We start from the raw sequence: 15,393 nt of genomic DNA, 5'->3' as shown, positions 1-15,393 counted from the left end.
ACCTCGTGCCCGAGTGATGGTGCACACACCTAACACCAGGCGCTCTGCCCATGTCTAGGACTGCACAAGGCTTGGCTCCACGACGACAGACGCAGGGGAGGGCAGCGAGGGCCTTTGCCTATGGGGAGAGGGGCCTTCTGTTTGCTTGCACACCATAGTGCTGTGCAGCACAGATGAAACAACGATTGCACTGAGCAGCAGCAACAGCAGGTTGTACAACATGCACAGGACGTTAAAGTACAGCATACACAGTGCAGTAGTTTTCACCAGTGAGCTATGGTGACCCCACACAGAAGTAGCTGTCACACCATGGACAGTGCAAGAGTGACCACACACAGAAATAGCATTCACACCTCACACCATGGACAGCGCAATAGTGATCACACTATGCACAATGCAATTGTAACCACACCCTTTGGCATTAAACGATACAGAACAGAGAAAGATAAGCTAAAATCTTTTGAAAGAGTTAGATGGCTTTGATACTTCTATTATTGTATTGCAAGAGTTAACTGGATTTTATCTGGCTTTGGAAAACAGCAATAACACTGTCTTGCAAACCATTCATTTGCCTTGACAGAACTTTGACACAAAGTAGCTCACACTTTTAGATTTGGAAAATAAACTTCCCTACTTAAAATTGTACCTCATGGAAAAAGCCCAAGGTTGACACAGCTTAAGGGGAGATCATTGCTGTGGAAGGTTGAATTGAGTTTGCAATTCCAGCTACGTTGATTACATTGTTGGAGTCAATATATGTTAATTCGGGCTTCCACACCATCTCCACTAAGGTAGGTCGATGGGAGTATTCACTCCTGTCCACCTCCCTTACTCTTAATGAGAGGCAGGAGTATCAGTGCCAACATGGGTGCCCTGTAACTTCTACTTAGCTCGTCCTTACCAGGCATGCTAATCAGACTCCAGAAGACCAACTGCAGCAGCATCGATCTTCCCCAAAATGTTGATGTGGCTTAAGATTTGAGGCAAAAGTCATAAGGCTGGTTCAAACTGGGTAAATGTCGTATGAAACACACCTATTGCAATATCTTTCATTCTAGAAGAGAAAGACACTTTGAACTTTGTTCTTTTTTTGCCAGCACTTTCTAAAAATGATTGAGATGTGACAGGTTTTGATTTTACAGAAACCAAAGAGTTCTCTGAAACTAGATTATTATTATATCTTGTTTATTACTTATCAGGTTTTTACACATAAAGAAGTAAACTAATTTTACCTTAACAATTTTAGGTTGTAATTCAAAAGTATAATTTCCATATTAAAACAAGTATGTCACAAACTAAGGCCCTAAGTGGGACTATTCATGGTCCATAAGATAAGCTTATGCAAGGTCCCTTTGCAAGATCAAGATCTAATTCAATAACAGTGCACAAAGTATCTTTAAATGACAAAGGATGAGCACTTCTATCACCCTAAAATGCTGAGATATTTTATGGCTACAATGTAGCTCAATTTATACAGTTTCCAGTGTTCCAAAACTTGTTGATTTAGAATAATGTGTACAACAGTAAGGTCATTAGAGACATAAAAACAAAAGTCTGAAGTGTTTTTCAAACCGTGGCCTGAAGTTAAGAGCACGAAAAACTTGCAAAAAATTACTTCGCAAAACTTCACTAGTTAAGTCTCATATTTTTAAAAGGCTGCAATCTGAAAAACTACCCCCTTTTCTTGTACAATTTTGTGATATTTTGTAGAATTTCCTACTTTTCCCTCCTGTTTAAGACTTTTACTTGTTTTTCAGATTTTATAATTTATTGTGGATTGTCATTGTTTGTGTAACCCATTCCAAATGACCAGATACATTTTCATGGTAAATTCACTTTGGTGGTCATAAGAAACAATAAGACAAGAAAACAGTCCTTCATGTACAACCTCATTGAAATACACATAACTTATTGAACCCTACAAACAAACGAAAAAGGCTAGTGCTACTTACTTATAGAAAGATGATATATAATTGTTCTTTAAGTATGTACGTTCTAGAAAACTTGACAATATATGACCAATTTTAAGCAAAACAAGCTATTTTAAGTTCTTATATAACTTAGATTTGCTTTACAAAGGTATATACTTTCGTTTTATAGTGCAATTTAAAAAAATGTTGGAAATATATTTGTGAAGCATAGTTAAATAGGTATAAAATTCTGAAGATAACAAGTTAAAAGAACCATTCAGCAATCCCTGCATCCCTCCGGAGCTCATGGAGAAAGACACCCTTTCCTGAGATGCCACTAAATTGACTGTACCACAGAGTGAAATATACTAACATGTACTCTACATCCAATTAATTTAATTTGATAGCTGCATATGAAAACAAAACACCCCCAAACAAGCCTTATGACCTTTAAATGTGCTAGGTTTGATTTTTTTCCCACTCAATCTCTTTTTAGCTATTGCTTATTAATATTGTAATGAGCAGATGCTATTATTTTCCAAATTTGGCTCTGGTCAGAATTTTGGTTTTTCATATTACAGGCAATTATTATCTGAGTAGTGGATTGCCATTTGCAACACATTTAATAGAGTACTGCTAGTCACAACCTTTTTGCTGAAATTAAAAACAGGACAAACTAAGATGATCCAGAGAGGAAAAAACCCAGATAGGTGAGTGTGAAGTGGGTGAAGCACACTGGGAAGCAAAGATTACCCTCTGCTTTACTGTAGCTAATTATTCTGTTCTGATACACATAAATAACTGGAATACTTTACATTGTGAAGACTGAAGTATGGAAAATGAATAGCAGTTACAGATAAGTGAAATTGAAGTCACAAGAAATTAATTTAGATTTGTGGTGTGGTGGCAAGACAATCCTAAAGGGCATTTTTGGACTTAGAAGCTGTGGAAGGCGAGGAGGAGTATATTGGTAAAGTGACTATGTAACTCTTTGCCGCTTTAAAGAGGAGTTATGGAAGAAGTTGATGATGTGTAGCATTGAAAGTTTCGTTTTTATATTTGTCAGTTTAATCAGTGGTTAAGTCCAAATACTAAAATTTCTTTCTCCAGGATTTTCAGTGGTATTCCTACTACCTGAAAAAAAAAACTGTAAAAAGGTTGACAATATGCTTGCAGAAAAAACGTATAATACTGCAAATTCTAATACTTGGAAAGTGACTTAGAAATCAGGATTATTGTTGATGTGGCACGTCAATGGGCACAGCATTTGCAACATAAAATGTGTAAGAAAAAACAAATTCCTTGGTCCCCAGTTTACAGGCTGGAGGCAAAAGCTTTTGTTGTATAAATGCACACACTTGAGTGATATGCAGTCATGGGAGGAGGTATAGCAGGGAGCTCTGGGACTGCTGTGTCCAGGAGGCTGCAGGATGGGAAGCTGTCTTTGCCAGTGAGGAGCCTGTGTAGTTCCTGATAATACAGGCAGGTGTCCGGGGCCTGCCCCAACCAGCTGGTGCTGTCTTGGGCCCTCATGTGTGCCTGCCACATTTGCTTGACCTTGCACCAGACCTGGTCGGTGATCCAGACAGGGTGGCCTTGGGCAGCCAAGCTGCTGGCTAGTTGGGCATAGGCAGGGGCATTCTACCTGTGGCCCATGGTGTCCCAGAGGACCTCCTCATCTTGCCAGAGTCGCAGGAGGTCCTGGATCTCTGGTTCAGTCCCTGAGGGAGCCCTCCGTTTTGTGCCTCATGCGGGCTCCTCTGGCCCCTTGGGTGTCGCAGGATGGCTGGATGCTGGCCATGGTGGCTCCGGGCACTGCAGGGGTGGCTGGAGGGCATAGGTCACAGCAGCATACATGCTCACTCACTCCATGCTCTCAGCTTCCTGCCACAGGGTTTTGGGTTCTCTGCTGCTTTAAGAGCAGATGGAGGCAGAGACCATAAAGCTCTGAGAGTGTTGTAAGGGATGTCTCTGTGCTCCGGCTGGCTGGCACCATGGAGGACCCCTCTTTCAAAATAGGGGCCCATGGAGCACCTACCCACGCTTTTTTCCCAAAGATTCTTTTGACAGAAGGCACTCTTCCTGACCGAGGAGAGGAAGAGCGCCTCCGAAAGAAGATCTGCATTTTTCAATTTACTTTCAAAAGAGCACGTTTTGTGGGTAGATGTTCCCCATGTTCTTTCTAAAAAGGGCCGGATTTTCCAAAAGAACGTGCAAGCATAGATGTGGCCAAAATCAGGACTACATTATTTTGAAATAATTCCCTGTTATTTTGAAATAACCCCTCAAGTGTAGACTCGGCTAAGGTTGTGTACCATGAGTACATTAAAAAAAAATCCTGATGGCTTTTTAACATCTGGAATGCAGATTTTTTTCTACCATGAAAGCCTGTGGTACATGGAGAATTATTGAGATTATGGCATCACAGAAGCGAGAGACTGCAAGTTGGACAAGTGAGATGGAAAGTGATGTTTAGTCATGGCTTGCCTACACACAAAAGATATAGAGGTCTAACTGATAGTATGCTCTTGTACAGATTTAGTCAGATGGTGAGCAAGTTAAACCAGTATAAGAGTGTCCACATATAAAGCTGCAACAGTTTAACAAGATTGGTGCCATGATTATGTGTATTTATTTAGCTTCAAAATAATAAGGATGCATATCCAAGGCTCTAGGTATCCTCAAAATAATTAATTAAACAATATAGATGCTTACATTAAATCTCTGCAGCATTAATTATTATTAATTAATAATTAGCCAGTAGTTCAGTGGCTTGAGCATTAGCCTACTAAACCCAAGGTTATGAGCTCAATCCTTGAGGAGGCTATTTAGGTGTCTGGAGCAGATAGATTTAAAAAAAAAATCTGTTAGGGATGGTGTTTGGTCCTGCCATGAGGACAGGGGACTGGAGTCAATGACCTCCTGAGGTCCCTTCCAGCTCTATGAGATGTGTATCTCCATATATAAAACCACACCTGAGAGCCATCTACTTTCCTTCACCATCTAGGAAGTATATTCTGGCATCTGCAAAACCTAAACAAGTTTTGCACTTCCACTCTGTCTTTTGCAGTGTGAAGAGCAAGTCATCAAATTTGGACTATTTTGGACCAAAAGAAGCAAATTTGAGACTCTCAGAACCCACACAGAGAATGCCCTGCCAGCAACTTCCTCCTTTTTATAGTGAGTTGGGTTCAGCTTGAGTATCTTTGCTGACCACAGGGGTGACAGTATGGCCTAGGACAGTGGTTTTCAAACTGCAGTCTGTGGACCCCTAATGGTCTACGACCACCTTGCAGGTAGGCCACATGTTCAGGGTTTGGTCCTCCTCCCCCACACTGGGTAGCCCACACTGATGCTCCAGCCCCATGCACCATCCTCCCTTTCGAAGTTGGAGCACCAGTGTTGGTTTCCTGCTGCTGGGGGTGGGGAAGGAACCCCAAGCTTCACAGGCCATATCCAGCTTGCTGGGGGAAGAAGCAGCTCTGCACACTGCTATTCCCCCTCCCCCATTCTCCTTTCCCTCCAGCCAGTGAGAGTAGCAGGCAATGCCCCTTCTAAGTTTTTCCATCCATGGTCTGAATACATTTTATGTGTACCAAGGCATATGCAGATGTGCACCACCAACAGAAATCCATGCAGGCAGCTGTGGGCACTCTGCCAGTCAGCTGGGTGACACTTGACTCTCTCCTGGGTGGCTGCCCAAGAGCTCAGCTTACAGGGGACACTGGCAGGAGGAGACAGGATAATGCCCACATCTCCCTCTTGCACAGACCTCTCAATCCCAGTTCCCTTCCGCATCCTCCCTCCCCTCTCAGTTCCTTCCTGCTCCCTCCCTCCCAGCAAGGCCTCCACCCTTAGCCCCCTCCCAGCCAAATGCCCAGCCTGCTCCTACACCCTCCCTCCTGGCTAGACCTCCACCCTCAGTCTGCTTCTGCACCCCACCTGCCACTCAAACCCTGGACTCCCCAGCCCTATTCTACTCTCTAGCAGCCCCCTCCCATACAGTGAACCCCTCATTTTGGCCCCACCCTAGCACCTGGCACACAAAATCTTCTAGCCCCCAGACCTAGCAGTGTTAATCTGGCCAATGAGAAGTCCAGAACCTCAGTCCTCCCTCCCCTCCATTCCCCCCACCCTGTGGGGCTGGCACACAATGGGAGTGAAGCATTTGTTTCAGCTGTGGGTTCCATCAATAAGGATTAGTGGGTTTTTTTGCTTCTCATCTATCTGTGGCCCACAACTGATTTTTCTATGGGTCAGTGATCCACTTCTGCCGGAAATAAAGACAATATTGAAGCTTTTTGTTTTGAACATAAATTAATATTTTACTTTATTTAAAACAAAGTTTGGTATACTAACAATATATGCAGTAAGATCCAAATATACACCACCTTCTGTTATAGCTGTGTATTTATAGTGCTATGCTTCAGTAGCCTAATATGATTAAGTTAGTATTTAAGATGTTTAGAGATAAGCAAATGCATTTTATCATCATGGGTGGTTGGCTGGTGGTCTGTAGGGCTACGTCTACACGTGCAGCCAACATCGAAATAGCTTATTTCGATGTTGCGACATCGAAATAGACTATTTCGATGAATAACGTCTACACGTCCTCCAGGGCCGGCAACGTCGATGTTCAACTTCGACGTTGCTCAGCCCAACATCGAAATAGGCGCAGCGAGGGAACGTCTACACGTCAAAGTAGCACACATCGAAATAGGGATGCCAGGCACAGCTGCAGACAGGGTCAACGGGCGGACTAGCGCTTCCGGGGCAACAGCTAGCCGCTCCCTTAAAGGGCCCCTCCCACATACACTCAGCCTGCACAGCACGCGGTCTGAGGAGCCATATAGGCACACAGACCCCGAGCGCCGCAGTCATGGACCCCCAGCAGCAGCAGCAGCAGCAGCAGCAGCAGCAGCAGCAGCTAGAGGTCCACCCAGCCCTCCCAGCAGGAGCAGGGCTTGCCCTGGCTCATGCCATGTTGGGGGCAGCTGAGCACCTTCTTGCCCCAGGGGAGGAGATGCCCCCAGGGCAGCAGGGCTCAGCCCCTACCCCTGCAGCACCCCGCCCCCCCCCTGCCTCACACGCCGGCGGCTGTGGAGCTACCCCACCAGCACCGACTGGTGGGAGCGGCTGGTGCTTGGGGAGTGGGACGACGACCACTGGCTCAGGAACTTCAGGATGACCCGCCAGACATTCCTGGAGCTGTGCCAGTGGCTCACCCCCGCACTCAGGCACCGGGACACTGCCATACGGCGTGCCCTCCCTGTGGAGAAACGGGTCGGCATCGCTGTCTGGAAGCTGGCCACTCCGGACAGCTACCGATCCGTGGGGCAGCAGTTTGGTGTCGGAAAGGCCACCGTCGGGGCTGTCTTCATGGAGGTAAGAGAACCCACAGGGGGAGGCCAGGGCAGGGCAGGGGGGCCAGAGCAGGCCAGGGTAGGGCAGGGTAGGGCAGGGCAGGGCAGGGGGGCCAGAGCAGGGCAGGGCAGAGCAGGGCAGGGCAGGGCAGGGCAGGGCCACGTACACCCTGCTCACCCCTCATTGGGGCTGTCCCATGTGCTTTCTGTGCAGGTCGTGCGTGCCATCAACGCCATGTTCCTGCACAGGCTCGTGAGGCTGGGGGACCCACAGGCCACTGTCGCCGCCTTTGCCACCCTGGGCTTCCCCAACTGCTTTGGGGCTCTGGATGGGACTCACATCCCCATCCGCGCCCCGCACCACAGTGGAGGCCGATACCTCAATCGGAAGGGCTACCATTCAGTCGTCCTGCAGGCCTTGGTGGACAGCCGGGGACGGTTCCAGGACATTTACGTGGGCTGGCCTGGCAGCACCCACGACGCCCGGGTTTTCCGGAACTCGGGCCTGTGCCGCCGGCTGGAGGCGGGGACCTACATCCCCCAGCGGGAGATCCCTCTGGGGGACACCACCATGCCCTTCTGCATCATCGCGGATGCGGCCTACCCCCTCCGGCCGTGGCTCATGCGCCCCTACACGGGCCACCTCTCCGCCAGCCAGGAGCGCTTCAACGAGCGCCTGAACCGTGCACGCCAGGTGGTGGAGCGCTCATTTGGCCGCCTCAAGGGACGCTGGCGATGTCTCCTGACCCACCTGGATGCCAGCCCCAACAACATCCCCCAGATTGTGGGTGCCTGCTGCGCCCTGCACAACCTCGTGGAGAGCAAGGCGGAGAGCTTTCTTCAGGGCTGGGCCGCCGAGGCCGGCAGGGCACACGTGCAGCCACCTGCTGCCCCCAGTCGGCAGGTGGACCCAGAGGGGACCCGGGTCCGGGAGGCCCTGCGGGCCCACTTCAAGCAACAGGCCGCGGGGTGAACTCTGCCCAGGCCCCCTACTGCCCGCCCCTTCCTCCCCCACACTCCTGCCCCAACGCCCACACCATGGAGCACCCCACCGCCCCCCCCCCCACTTGTCCAGGAGAAATGACAGCACGAACTTGTGGGTGAACGTAAATGTTTTTTTTGTCTTAACGAATTTTTTTTTTTTTTGTAAATAAATAAATATGTGAAACAGAAACCAAAAAGGAGGGACAAACGTTCAACAAAAGGAAGATGTGCACAAATAAAACAATATACAACAACAAAGCAAAGAACTGTGCGCCATCAACAAAAAAGAAAAGCAGGGAGGAGAACGGGGAGAACTATTTACAGGGGGGGGATGGGGCAAACAGGGGCACCAACATAAAGCAGTCCCCAAAGTCTGTCCAACAAGGGGGGGGCCACGTCCCGGGCCCCTCGCCCCTACAGCCCAGCAGTGGGCGTGCCTGGCCGGGAGCTCCGCTGGGCCTGCAGTCTGGTCCGCGGCTGGGTGAGAGCGGGCTCCACCAGAAGGTAGCGGCGCCGGCGAGTCTCGGGTGGCTCCAGGGGTCCCTCGGCGTGGTGGCCCTCGCGGGGAGGTGGTGGGGCGACGGCGGACGGCCCGGCGACGGCTGGAGCAGCTGGTGGTGGGGCTGCAGGAGCAGGCATGGCGGGCGGTGGCTCGGCCGGCGCGGCATGGGGGGCCAGGTAGTCGACCAGCCGGTTGATGGTCTCCATATAGGCCCCCCATGCCTCCCTGCGCCAGGCCAGCGCCTGCTCCTGCAGCCGGAGGTGCTGCTCCGACACCTCCAGCTGCCGGCGGAGGATGGCCAGCAGCTGGGGGTCCGTGGCCGCCGCCGGTAGCAGGCGCGGGGTCCGCCATCTGGCCCTCCGCGGGGCCGGTCGTTCCTCGGCCGAGGGGCTGCCCTGGAGCGAGGGTCCCGGAGGGCTCTCCGGGACAACCGAGGCCTCGCCGGCGCTCTCTTCCGGTCCTTCGGATGGTGCAGGTGCAGGTGCAGGACACAGGAGAGGAGGGGGGAAAGAAGAATGGAGACAGGCGTTAGTGTGGGCCCCGAGCCGTGGCCTTTGTCCCCCCCGCCCTGTGCTGCAGGTTCCCCATCCCCGTCCCCGGGAGATGCTGCTGTGATGGATGGGGTTCAGGGGTCCCCCTGCCCTGCACCCCATCCCCTGGTGGGAGCGACTCTCACTTCACCCCGCAGGGTCTGAGAGCAGGAGAGGTTTCTTAGGCCACAGATGGCCAGTTTCTGGCAGGAGTGACAGCACCAGCTGTCGGAAGAGACAGTCCTTCCAACCCGTCGTGGGGAGAGGACCCCAAGGGGGGCCCCTCTGGGATGCAGCTTTCCCCCTCCTCAGGCTGGCTGCCTACCAGCTCTCCCTTCCCCTAGCCTCTACCTGTGGCCCCCGCCCTCGCCCCCCAATTCCAAGCCAGCTCGGCTCCTCCCCCGTTTGCTCAGGGCAGAGGTGTCACCTGCCAGCTGTAGCGCCAGGATCCTCCTTTGGCCCTGGGAGCTCCTTGGCTCGGGTGGCTCATATGTAGGCTGAGTCTCCCTTTGGCACTCCCCCCACTCCATCACATGCTGCTGCTGCGGGGTGTCCCACCCCCTCCGCCCGGGGGCCCCTCGAGGTTCCGCTCCCCCCTGGCCCGGGGATGGGGCATGGCACTGTCATGCAGGGTGGGGGGGGCAGGGGCTGATGGCTGCAGTGCTGTGAGGGCCATGGCCCTGGCGTCCTTGGGGCCATGGCCATGTGAGCGTGTGGGGGGCCCTGGACACATCTCTGTTACCCCCACCCCTCCAGCCCCGGGGTGTCCACCAGAGAGGGGTACCTACCTGTGGGTCCGTTCCCACGGTCCGGAGATCCCCGGGGGTCGGAGGCCCTGCTGTTGCTCCGGGATGGCAGGAGGAGGATCTGCAGGCTGGATTCTGCGGAGGAGGAGCCCCCCTCCTCCTCCTCCTCCTCCTCCTCCTCCTCCTGCCGCGATGTCCTGGGGATGGCCTCCGGGGGGGGCCCCCGGGGTGCGGGGCTTGCCTCCGGGTCGGACTCTGGCTGCAGGGCCTGCTGGGGCTCGTCAGCCGAGGTGTCAAGGGTGGCTGGAGGGGAGGAGGTGTGCCGGGAGCCCAGGATGTCCCTGAGCTCCCTGTAAAAGGGGCAAGTGACGGGGGCGGCCCCAGATCGGCTGGCCGCATCCCGGGCCTGGGCATAACCCTGCCGCATCTCCTTGACCTTACTCCAGACATGGTCCGGAGTGCGGGCAGGGTGACCCCGGGCAGCCAGGCCGTCAGCCAGCCGAGCGAACGCATCCGCGTTCCGCCTCTTGCTCCCCATTACCTGGAGCACCTCCTCCTCGCTCCAGAGCCCCAGCAGGTCCCGCAGCTCGGCCTCCGTCCAGGAGGGGCCCCGCTGCCGCTTCCCAGACTGGCAGGTCTTCTGGCTCGGCTGGCTGCCCTGGCTCCCCTTGGGGGGGGTCCCCTGGGGGCGCTGGGGGGGCTGCTGGGCAGCCATCGCCGGTCTCAGGGGCTGAGGGCTCGGCAGGCTGCCCGCATGTGCAGGCTGCAGCCTGCACGTTGCCTCAGCCTCCTGCAGTCAGGGCGGGGGAGGGGACCTTTAAGGGGCCGCTCCACACAGCCACCAGTGAGCTGAGGGGCTGGAGAGAGCGTCTCTCAACCCCCCAGCTGATGGCCACCATGGAGGACCCGGCAATTTCGACGTTGCGGGACGCGGATCGTCTACACTGTCCCTACTTCGACGTTGAACGTCGAAGTAGGGCGCTATTCCTATCTCCTCATGAGGTTAGTGGCTTCGACGTCTCGCCGCCTAACGTCGAAGTTAACTTCGAAATAGCGCCCGACGCGTGTAGACGCGATGGGCGCTATTTCGAAGTTGGTGCCGCTACTTCGAAGTAGCGTGTACGTGTAGACGCAGCTTAGAAGGGTTTGCATTGAGCGGGGTGGGCTATGGGCCAAAAAGTTTGAGAACTACTGGCCTAGGAGGAAAGATAATCCATTAGGTATGTTGGTCCCAGGCCATTCAGGGCTTTTATAAGTCATTACTAACCCCCTAAACTCCACCCATAGACCAAGGAAAATTCAATGCACGCTGTTGTCCATAAATGTCATATGCTTCCACTATGTTACTCCACTCAGCCAGGTCTACACTAGGGGGAAATATTGATTTAAAATACACAACTTCAGCTATGAAAATTGTGTAGCTGGAGTTGAAGTATCAAAAATCAATTTTTGTCACTGTCCTCACAGCAGGTGGTCAATGGGATAAAAATCTCATGTTGACTTCCCTTATGCCTCATACCTGTTAGCAGTACTGCAGTGAACAGCAGCTCCCTGATTATTTGATTTAGCACAGTCCCACTAGGTGCACTAAATCAAACCCTGGCAGATTGACTACCAGCACGTTGTTCTTCCCGTAAGTAAAGATCAGCCCCCAGTAAATAGGCTGCTGCATTTTGTACCAGTTTTCATCTCTGCGTAGTTTAAGTTGTAGCACCCAAAAATAAGGTGATGTCTCAGGTCTCATAAAAATACCTGAAAGTTCAAAATGGCAATCTTCAGTAGTTTTATGACCTTTAAAGCAATGGACAATTATTAGTATTAAGTGAATGTCATGTTCTGGGTTAAACATGCTTGATGCTATAGAATTTAGGGTAGCACTTTCAAATATTGAACATAAGTGCCTAAATCACTTAAGCCCTTTTGATAATTTTAACCATTGTCAATGGAAGACTAAATGAATCATAGGACTGGTAGTAGAATAATGAGTCATTTCTTGATCCCATGATTTCAAGACAATCGTAAAATCCCCTAAAGGCTGTTTGGTGACCTAAACCTTCATCCATTTCCTAGTGCACATCACAACTAGTAAGTCTCAAACATGACGCATGGATTAAATGGGCAGAGAAATTTAAGACTCCTCCCAAGAAATAGTAACAAAGAGGAAGTCATGCTAGTCTATACACTATCAAAACAAAAAGCAGTCAAGTAGAACTTTAAAGACTAGCAAAATGGTTTATTAGGTGAGCTTTCGTGGGACAGACCCACTTCTTCAGACCATAGCCAGACCAGACCAGACTCAATATTTAAGGCACAGAGAACCAAAAACAGTAAGCAAGAAGGACAAATCAGAAGATAATCATCAAGGTGAGCAAATCAGAGAGTGGAGGGGTGGGGGGGAAGGTCAAGAATTAGATTATCTTCTTCTGATTTGTCATTAAATAATATTAAGCATTAAATAATAAATAATATTAAGAATATAATTTTCATAGTAATTAGAAGCATTGAAATAAGAAATTTTATTGTAATCACAAGTCATCACAGCTAAAGGACTTGCAGGGACAGCAGAGAGAGTAAAGACCATATTAATTTTGCAGAACTTAAAAGCAGTAGGATTTGTATAGGACTTCCTTAAAAATAATGTAGATTAGAGTCTGATTTTAAGAAGTGAGGTGCATACTGATTGCACGCAACAGGGCTGGGGCGTTTAAAACACAATTATAGGTCTAATTTCTCATGCTGTCAGGCATGCAAATCAGGTAAGCTGTATGTGCATATGACCTTAGCTGATTTGTGAGGGTAACTGATGTACCCATATATTTAATAATAATAATAATAATAATAATAATAATAAATAATAAGGACTTTGTAGGCCCCAGGGTTTTCCACATCAAAAAAATAAACGCAACTTTGTTCGTTGGGTCAAAACCCTGACTTGCTTCTGTTCCTTTCAATTACTCTAATATGTCAAAAATATTCCAAGAAAAAATTATTGATAGTTATGCCATACTTTTGGGACTACAATATTATATAAGTATGCTTTATTTTTATATGCAAACATAACGGATAAGCTATTTTCTGGAATCATGTACAAATACATTTCTAATTCTTTATGTACTGGGGAATTGAGGCAGCATCACCTTAGTTACATTAATTAAAAAAAAATCATGGAGTTGTGTAATGGCGTAAAGTGATTTGTTTTAGAAGGGGGAAGAGGAATGAGGCCTAGTGGATGAAATGCTCAAAGAGCAGTTCTAATTTTCACATAAAAATTAGGGAATTTGAACTTCAAGAAGAGGACTGCCCCGAAAACCCTCCTAAAAGTCCAACACTTAGCTTATTTGATCCTGAGCAGCACCCAGTCCAAATCAAGCAACATACTTAAGCACACGTTAACTTCAGGCACAAGTATTTCATTAGAACTAACCATATACTAAACTTCAAGCATAAACAAACTGGTGTTCTCCACTCATTTGTATACAATTTAGTAGCAAGGCACTAAAAGTATTTTTATTATTGTATATACTCATTCATTAGCCCATTTGTTCATAAGCGGACCCCCCGAAATGGATAGGGAAAAATGACAAAATGCTGTGACTCTTTCGTAAGCTGACTCTGTATTTCAGAGATTGGCAAACTTAATTTTCCAGCCTGTTAGGGAAAGACACTGGTGCACCAGGATGTTTTGTTTACTTGGAGCACCTGAAGGCATGGAGCCCTGCAGCTCCCAGTGTCTTGCAATTCACCATTCCTGGCCCACGGGCAGCAGGAAGTCGCAGCCAGCATGTCCCTCAGCCAGGGGCTGCTTTCCACAACTCCCATTGGCCAGTAACAATGAATTGCAGGCATGGGGAGTTAAGGGGCTCTGTGCCTGCCAGTGCTTCAGGTAAACACAACATCCTGGCATGCCAGCAGTTTATCCCGAGAGGCTGTGAGCTAGCATTGTTTTGCTGATCCATTGATAAGCTGATCCCTGCTCTTTGATTCACGTTTTTTTAACCAAAAATTCGGTTTATGAAAGTCGATGGTACTTTGTCTAACTGCACTACTGCAAATTACTACAGTAATATAATTTTGAAGAACTAATATCTAGTCAACACACAAGGCTGCAATCTGCTCCCCTGCCCCCTTTTAAATAAAGAGTCTCCGTGTAAATCTCACTAAACTGCATTGGGTCTTCTGGTCAACAGTGGGCGACATTCATTCAAAACACAAAGAACACGTAAATAGGCTCCACACAGGGTACTTCATTATGGTTGGGAGTAGAAGGAATTCACTGTACAACTTGAGGACAGGGTGCATAGCGGCAACCACTGTTTTTGCCCCTACTTAAATGGTAACCGCTACCAATTGACCTAGGGTTGCCAGCCACTAGATCTCTGTAAATATAGATCTATGGGATGCTCTCCACACTCCATTTTACAGGGGCCTGTTCAAATTCAGCAGAGAACTCATCTCTCTAGCATAGGGGTGCTAAAGACAATTCCTCAAATCCTTACTATCAGCTACCACTGGGCTTCAGGATCCTGTGCTTGACCCTTCACCAATGTGTGAGATTCACGCTTGTGAAGTTCTATTTTCATTTAAGAAAAGGCACTGTGAGCCACTCACTTGCCCACACAGCAAGTACTTTAGTTTTTCCTTTGTGGTTTTCTACTTGATCATACTATTCATCACCATCCTTTGTAAAGAGTAAGAAAAGTTAATTTACAATTAACATGCAAAGTAAGAGAAGTTTTCTGTGTAGATAAATGTTGCTTATGGACTGGCATTTAGAAATTTTATTCAGAATTTTCAGATCTCTCTCCAACAAACAACAAAACAAAACAAAAACACCAAGGACCTGTGAGCCTAATTTGCACACGCAATTACTACACTTGCATAAGAATATCAAGTAAAATGGACAAATATGACCAGTTAGATACTGGCCTTTCACAAGCAAATTGCAGCAACTGAGTCCAAAAGTCATATTTTGGAACATTCAGTTGCGCACATTTGAAAATCTAGGCTACACGATCTTGCAGTTGGATCACAAATAACTGACAATAGTAATTTTCAGGACCTGCTTCACTCGTGGGTGATAAAACTACCAGGAGTACAAAAAATGTGCTTTCACTGCACCTCTGCATGGAAACAAATGTAATATTTTTGGAGCCTAGACAAAAAAGACCTATAATTGATGATAAAAGTAGTTACAAATATTTTGTGTTTTTTGGGCCCTGATCCTGCAAAAGAGATAGCGATAAGTAGACCCTATTCATTTGGCTTGCTCACCTGTGTGCGCACCACAGGATCAAAGTCTCAGAGGGCACAAAATAAAGGTATAAATATGGACATAATTTGTTAGAATTGTGATGTACA

Source organism: Carettochelys insculpta, chromosome 17 (genome assembly GCF_033958435.1).
Source record: "Carettochelys insculpta isolate YL-2023 chromosome 17, ASM3395843v1, whole genome shotgun sequence".
NCBI lineage: Eukaryota > Metazoa > Chordata > Testudines > Carettochelyidae > Carettochelys > Carettochelys insculpta.
Note: the sequence above shows the minus strand (reverse complement) of the source record.